Below are 8,053 nucleotides of genomic sequence, written 5' to 3' on the forward strand. Positions count from 1 at the left end.
ATTTTATAAATATTGCACAGGGACTAAGGTTTTGTGTAATTTATGCTTGTCTGCGTTGTTCAACAAAATGAAGATCATGTTTATCCATCATCAAGTAATTCATATTTTACTGCTTACACTTAAAGATCAGGCCCTACATCTTAATGAAAGTTCCACCACCTGCTGTCAGGACATAGGTTGGGACCTTTGACCAATGGGCCTTGGTGGTGGGACACAAGTTTCCCTACCCGTGAAAGAAGGGGAGGAGATCAGAGAGTGAGATGGGGAGAGGGGGAGGGAGAGGGGGAGGGGGAGGGAGAGGGGGAGGGGAGGGGGAGGGAGAGGGGGAGGGGGAGGGAGAGAGGGAGAGGGGGAGGGGGAGGGAGAGAGGGAGAGGGGGAGGGGGAGGGAGAGAGAGCTCAGAGAGCACTAAGTAGCCAAAGAAAGCTGTGCTGCTGACCTAAGCGCCCATGATTTGGAAAAGGCACCTCTAGAAGCTGGAAAAAGCAAAGAAATGTATCTCTCTCTTTCCCTGGAGCCCCCCCCAAGCCACAGCTGTGCCAACTCTTTGGGGACTCCTGCTGGTTTTGTCTTAAGCCACCGAGTTTGTGGTGACATGGTACAGCAGTGTGGAACCAATGGGGACTTGGGGACAGAGGCCCGGCTCCTCACAGGACCTGCTGTTGAGGGACATGCTTCGCTCATCTCTGAACTGGGGGCTCCCAGGCTGACCCCACCATGCTGGGCATCCCAGAGGGAAGAATGAAGCCTCCGGAAGGTCTCTTAGCTCCACAAGGCCTATGGAAAGCGCTCCCTCTCCTAGGAAGGCCACAGGGGCGTATCCAAACAGCAGGTCTTTTTACTTGTGGCTTGGGTCACATCCCCCTTGGTGTAGCAACCCGCTCTGCCTCCAGAAACACTGACTGGCGACTCCCAAGGGGTCGCAGCAGGAAGTGAGTTGGACTCGATTCACGCGGTGCTTTTACGTTGGACCAACACAAACAGCTCCTGCCAGGGCGGAAAGCTCCGTGCAACCAAACCGAAGCTGGGACGGAAGAAGCCGTCCATTCCCAGCAGCTCTGCTCTGTGGCTTTCTTCACACAGTAGCACACTCAAAGCCCAAGAACTGTCCAACATGCACCCACATGTACACACAGCACAGATACACACATGTGTATGCACACAGCCCTACACGCACACTCACATACAATTGCACACCCACATGCACACGGGAGAAAGGCTCTAGGACTACAAGGGTACAAGGCACGGAAACAAGATTGACAAGAGGTTCATGTTGATTTCCCTTCATTACAGCAGCTGCATTTTAAACTACCGTGGCCAGGCCGCTAAGGCTGTACGTAGCCTGGGGAAGTTCTGTTTCCCCAGACAGTGGCTCTGTTGCTGCTGCTGAAGGTAGTTCTAACTAAACCTCTATAGTGCAACTAAAACTCAAGATCCAAAGGCTAGGTTAAAACCAGTGAGCTTTGAGAGTTAGAGCAGCAACCGGCTAACTTTGTCTTTGCTGGTGACCCCAGAGGCCGCTCCCTTCCACAATGCCCCAACTAAAAAACCCACGCTAGGCTCCTCCCTGCGACTTCCTGTCAACCAGTTGCTAACCCCGCCTCTCTGAACCCATCTTAATTGTATTTAATTAACGCAAATGCAGCACTTCTTTACACAGTTAACAAATGCAGCATTTGTTAATAAAAAATGTAACACATCTTTGCCTGGTTGAACAAATATTCCACAACAGATCCAGGTGCATCCCTTCCAAACACAGTTACAGTAATCACATCAAAGTATACACTTGGGGGAAAAGATTCAAATACTTTTTCAATGTTTTAACACTTGTTGGGGAAGAGTGCAAATGTGATCCCCCACTACCATAAAGCATGCAGTTGAGTTTCCCCCATGTGGGAAACTCACTGGGGTCAGCACATCTTGAGTGCAATGGATAAAGTTTGCCCTGGAAAACCACCCTCTTGACCAAGGTATCTCCCCAGCCAGGTTAGTATCAAATATGTATTCTTAAAACAAAGGGAATCGCAATGGTCACAGAATGGGAAATATTGACAAAGGTATTTTAGTGGATGTTTGCAAAGGGAGTATGGATAGTCATTTTAAGCCAATACAGTAGATAAGGTGAAATTCTTTTGGTTTTATGAAAAATTGTTGAAGAGAGCTGGAGAGATAGGTCAGCAATTAAGGGCTCTGGATGCTCTTGCAAAGCACCCCGGTTCAATGCCCAGCACCCACTTTGGCAGCTCACAACCATGGATCTGATACCGTCTTCTGAGCTCAGCGGGCACCAGGCATGCGCGTAGTTCACAGACAGACATGCAGGCGAAACACTCATACACATACAATAATTTTAAAAAAGAATTATGAGGAATCAGACCTCTATGAGCTGTGCTAGGTGGTGACTGGAAGTAATTTCTGTGTGTGTTTTGGGGCCTGTGAAGACATGCAGTGTAAAGTCACCCATGGAAGACGGAGCTGACGTAACCGAGAAGATGACTGCGTGCTGTGCAAGAGGAGGCTGGAACACCCCCTCCCACCCCACCCGCCCACCCCCAGACAGCAAGATTCTGGACAGTCCGAAAACGTAGACCTGCAGCCACTGCTTTCCACCATCAGTTTGTGTGAGACTCAGCGGAGCGATCTCACAGCACAGGACCGAGTGAATGGGACCATTTGTCACACAACTCCAGGTCTGCCGCTAGCACCTGCGGTGAGTGACTCACGCATGTCAGTCTGATGCCTCGCTGCTCTTCTCTGTGACTTACTGGAACGCCACTGCTCTGAGCCCTGAGTCTGTCCAGAACAGCTCTAATTTGCTCAACTGCCAAGCTCTTCCAGGAACCTTCCAGGATCCCAACACACACACACACACACACACACACTCACAGGATATGATCTCAGTCTTTCTAGAAAACAGATCAATCTGAGGTTCTCCGAACTGAGAGAACCCAAGAGATTTCATTAGACACGTCCTGCTCTGAGAGTCCAAGCAAACCAAACCTCAGGTCTTTCTTTACCAGTTCCCACTGGGAGCTTCCAGGAAGAGAACTGCCTGCTCCTGGAGACCAGGGGGGGAGTTTACTCTTTCCTGAAGATTTCATTGGACTCTGAACGGTCCCACCACAAGCTCATGTTTTGAATCTTGGCCACTGGCTAGTGGTGCTAATTCAGCAGGCCGTGGAACCGTTAGGAGATGGGGTCTAGCCCGCAGAAGTAACTCAGCAGGGTGGGTCTGTGAAGGTTTCACCTGGCCTGGTTCCTTTCTTGCTCTCAGGTCCTCTGTGACATGAACAGCCTCCGCCATGCACTGGCGCTGCTGGGCTGTCCCTGCTGTGATGGACCCAAATCCTCTGAAACCGTGAGCGAAGATAAATCCTTCCTTAGAGAAGTTCAAACTGCGGGGCTGGAGAGACCACTCAGTGGTTAAGAGCACTGGCTGCTCTTCCAGGGGACCCGGGTTCAATTCCCAGCACCCACATGGCAGCTCACCACTGTCTGTAACTCCAGTTCCTGGGGATCTGACACCCTCACATAGACATGCTTGCAGGCAATACACCAATGCACATAAAATATAAATAAATTATTATTATTATTATTATTATTAAGAAGAAGAAGAAGAAGAAGAAGAAGAAGAAGAAGAAGAAGAAGAAGAAGAAGAAGAAGTTCAAACTGCAAAAGTCATTAGCATTTGTGCCAAAGCTTTTGAGCCTGAGCCTGAAAGAGAGGGTGCCTGGCAACAAACCAGACCTTCACTCAGCGATCATCAGGGTCCTACTTTAGGTTCAACTCCAACACGAGGCCGTTTATACCCACAGAGGGCACTCAGCTGCACACACAAGGAAGTCAGTGTGGCTGCTGTGGAGGTATCACCCCACAGAGACCAACAATGTGGTCCCAAGCAATGGGAGCCAGTAATGAGGGAGGGCCCCAAAGTTCTCGGGGAGCAGAAGCCCAGACGAGAGATTGAACTCAGAACTTAGACTGTAGGCATGGGAACAGGGGGGCCAGGGAAGACAGGAAGAGGGGCAAGCTGGCACATCCACAGCAGCGGAAGCAGAGAAGCAGAAAGTCGGGCACAGGTGGGCACAGCTGCGCACAGCTGCAGAGACTCGTATACTAACAGCAAGGAGCAGAGGGCTGCTGGGCCTCAGAACAGCACTGGTTACAGGAGACATGAGCTGCAGTGGGCTTTGAAATCAGGCAAGAGTGGGGGAGTCCACACCATCACTCACTGGTCATGTGATCTGCGGCAAGCTCAGCCAGGCTCTGCTCAGAGGAGCAGAGCCGTTATACCAAGTGCATACGTGCACACGTGTGTAAGTAGGGTATTAAAAAAGATTTGATCTGATACCATTGTAGGAGTTGGCCACAGTCTGTGTGGCATTGTCTTTCCTATGTCTGAGGACGAAGTTCTTAGGCAGGAAACTGGGAGGAAGTGAACAACAGGAAGTAGCGGAAGCAGGGACAAGCTATCATCTGAGACTATCTAGAGTTCAGTTCTAGTCCACTGCTAGTCCTCCAGTTTGAACATTCATGCAGGCATCCTGCAGGAAAAGCTGGCACTCTTTGCCACAGAGCAAAACCAAGCACACCTGCCTGGAGCTGGAGCAGCTGCGGTGGAATGTCCTGCCGGGGCTCGTTCCTGCCACCCAGGATGCCAACAGATATGGATGCCATGCTCTGTGTCCTGTGACAAGGTTTCACTCACAACCAACTCCCAAGAGCAGGGATTATGGCTGCGCACTTTCTGCTACCCAGTACACCTGGTGTACAAACACCTGTTCCCGCCCATTCCGACTCAGCCCGGAAGAGGAACTCCAGAAAGTGGATGACAGCTCAGCAAAGACAGCACAAGACAAATCCACTCGTGGGAACGGTCCCTAGCCCTGATGGCCTCCGAATCTGTGCAACGGAGTAGGGACCTTGAGCAGCGAGGGACCCGACACACCCAGACGTGGATCACTGGCCTCTCTGACACTTCCATCCCCCTGCTCTGGGGGCAGCGCCCGCATCCTCCCGCAAGCAGGCTTCTAGCAGGAGGGAAAGCTTTCAGGACCAACGGTCTGGATGAAAGACAGTGACTTTGGAAAGAGGTGGGGCAGATTCAGGTTTCGCAGAGCCAAAGTTCGTGTGATGTATGTGAACTCTCTTCATATAAAATAATGTACAATAAAGAGTATGAAGTGGGCGGTGGTGGCACACGACTTTAATCCCAGCACTTGGGAGGCAGAGGCAGGCGGATCTCTGTGAGTTCGAGGCCTGGGCTACCAAGTGAGTTCCAGGAAAGGCGCAAAGCTACACAGAGAAACCCTGTCTCGAAAAACCAAAAAAAAAAAAAAAAAAAAAAAAGAATATGAAGTTAGGCACAATGGTAAATATTAATTTAGAATGAGAAAATAAACAACAGATTACCATTTTAAGGCTGCCAGATTCACAAAGTCTAGGAAACCTTGTGACTGCCCCCCATGCTTTCCAATTCCCTTTACTCGCTTCTATACTATGTTGTTATCCTGGCCTCTATGGAGACAGGAAGGTACTTCAGCCCCTTCTGTGGCATGACTTACCAAAATTTGCTTTTTAACCTGTAAGTTAGAAAAGTTCCTTTTAACTTCACAATTAGTTGAGACGTGTGTAACTGTGACATAACATGGCAAGTGTTGATCTCTACATATGTGAACACATTCATGTGTGTGTGTGTGTGTGTGTACAGATAAATTTAGTCTTTCCTCTAGCATGACTAGCCAAAATTTGCTTTTGACAAATATTTTATTGGACAATACGTGTGTCTGTGCAACGTGAGTGCAGGGCCCAGAGTCCAAAAGAGGTTGTTGGATCCCCTGGAGCTGGAGTTACAGGACGCAGAACTGCTGATCTGGGTGCAGGAACTGACCTTGGGTCCTCCGTAAGAATGGCCGGTGCTCTTACCGCTGAGCCAACTCTCCAGCTCTGAAACTTGATTTGTGTTATTGCTGACTTGGAAAGTTTCCTTTTGACTCACAGCTACTCTTGACCTACATCTGAATATGCTGCGAACATCCTGGCATTTCTCGAGACGAGACTCTCACAGCCACTCCAACTTCCCTACAGAAGTGTGTCAGAAAAAAAACTCAAAGAGGAGACCCAGAGTCTCAACCAAGTGGCTACAAACTCCAGCCACTTTGCAGATTTCACAAAAGCACGTGACAGGATGGAGAGGCGGCTCGGAAGAGCGCTGGCAGCTCTTGCAGAGGACCAGGGTTCAGTTCCCAGCACCCACCCGACAGCTCACAGCCACCTATAACTTCAGTTCCAGGGGATATGAAGTCTCTTCTGACCTCATAGGCTCCTGCACACATGTGGTGCATGTGCTTGCGTGCACACACATATGTGTATATGTAAAATAAATATTTTAAGAGCATTTGACCGTGTGCACACAGTCCCAGGAACAGCTCTGCTCTCATGGTCTTGGAAGACGCAAATGAAATGCCCTGACGTTTAATCTTTTTACTGTGTCCACAGTAAACTTGCCTCCAAAGGGGAGAGACAGCTGGGAACTAAGAGAATACACAGAAAGGGAGGCACATGACTCAATCAATGCTGTACAGGTGCTCAGAGGGAAAGACAGGAAATGCCAGTAAAACTAAGTTCCCGTTATCAGCAGCTGCCAGATCTCAGTAGAAGTAAGAGCCAGCTATCAGGGACATCGGGACCCCTCTCGCAGGAAGGGCAGGAGAAATGCAAGCCAGCACTGAGTTGGCCTTGGCAAGGAGAGTTGGCAAAGTTGCCGTGGGGCAAGGAGAGAATCACTCGCATTTGGGGTGCTGTGTGCTTGAGGCAATGGGGTGCCAATCCAAGGAAGGCTCCTTTGCACTGTGCTATGACTTCTGCACGGAAAACAAATCCTCTTAGTTTTAGCAGAGAAGAGCTCCGGAGGGAGATTCTGGAGAGGGGCGGGGTGGGGGTTGTGGCAGGGTGGCAGCTCTTCTGAAGATTTCCTATCTGGGGTCAAGACTACAAGGCTAAAAAGCTCAGTAGTTACAAGCTCTTTTTTTTTTTTTTTTTTAAAGATTTATTTACATGTTTGTTTATTTATTATGTATACAGCATGTGTTCCTGCAGGCCAGTAGAGGGCATCAGATCTCGTTACAGATGGTTGTGAGCTGTCATGTGGTTGCTGGGAATTGAACTCAGGACCTCTGGAAGAGCAGTCAGTGCTATTAACCTCTGAGCCATCTCTCCAGCTCTGTTATAAGCTCTTTATGGCCTCACCTAAGGCAGACACATGCGCCTGCCTTAACTGACACCCTGCATCAAAAAAATAAAACAAGACCAATAGGACGAGGTGGGGTGAACACGCTTCTCATCCATAGCCCACAGCCTGTGGGTTAATTTTCTCTCGTTTGCCATTTTCAACACATCATGTTGAGAAGGGTCCCGACAAACTCTCCTGCTTTCACTTGGCCTGTAAGTACATTTTTGTGTCTTGAAATACTCAAGGCATAGTTCAAATTCTTGCTAGATATTTTATCCCGTATCTTTATAACAGGTTGTCTTAGGTTTCTATTGCTATGCCAAAACACCATGACCAAAAAGCAAGTTGGGAAGGAAAGAGTTTATTCAGCTTACTGAATAAACACTCCACATTGCCTTATCACCAAAGTAAACCAGGGCAAGAACTCATGCAGGGCAGGAACCTGGAGGCAGGAGCTGATACAGAGGCCATGGAGGGGAGCTGCTGACTGATTTGTTTCCCCGGCTCAGCCTGCTTTCTTGTAGAACCCAGGATCATCTGCCCAGGGATGGCACCACGCACCATGGGCTGGGCCCTTCCTCATGGACCACTAATTGAGAAAATGCCCTACAGCTGGATTTGATCACGGAGGCATTTGCTCAACTGAGGATCCTTCCTCTCTGATGACTCTCGCTTTTGACATACAAAACCCGCCAGTACACAGGCCCACGTCAAGAGTTATGTGAGCACACAAGGAGGGTGTGTGGGCCCATGACTAACGTACAGCCCGTTTAAAGTCAACCAGGGCTACCTGAGACCTTATTTCAAAAAACAATAAAGGGA

General features: G+C 49.2%; 1 non-coding gene across 1 annotated transcript; it reads right to left on the reverse strand.

Moving 5' to 3' along the window:
- Positions 1 to 1,831: 1,831 nt before the first annotated feature.
- Positions 1,832 to 1,994, reverse strand: LOC121821829 (U1 spliceosomal RNA). Its single transcript, XR_006062717.1, has one exon. It is a non-coding gene; the product is annotated as a U1 spliceosomal RNA (small nuclear RNA).
- Positions 1,995 to 8,053: the final 6,059 nt, after the last annotated feature.

Source organism: Peromyscus maniculatus, chromosome 12, assembly GCF_049852395.1.
Source record: "Peromyscus maniculatus bairdii isolate BWxNUB_F1_BW_parent chromosome 12, HU_Pman_BW_mat_3.1, whole genome shotgun sequence".
Lineage (NCBI taxonomy): Eukaryota > Metazoa > Chordata > Mammalia > Rodentia > Cricetidae > Peromyscus > Peromyscus maniculatus.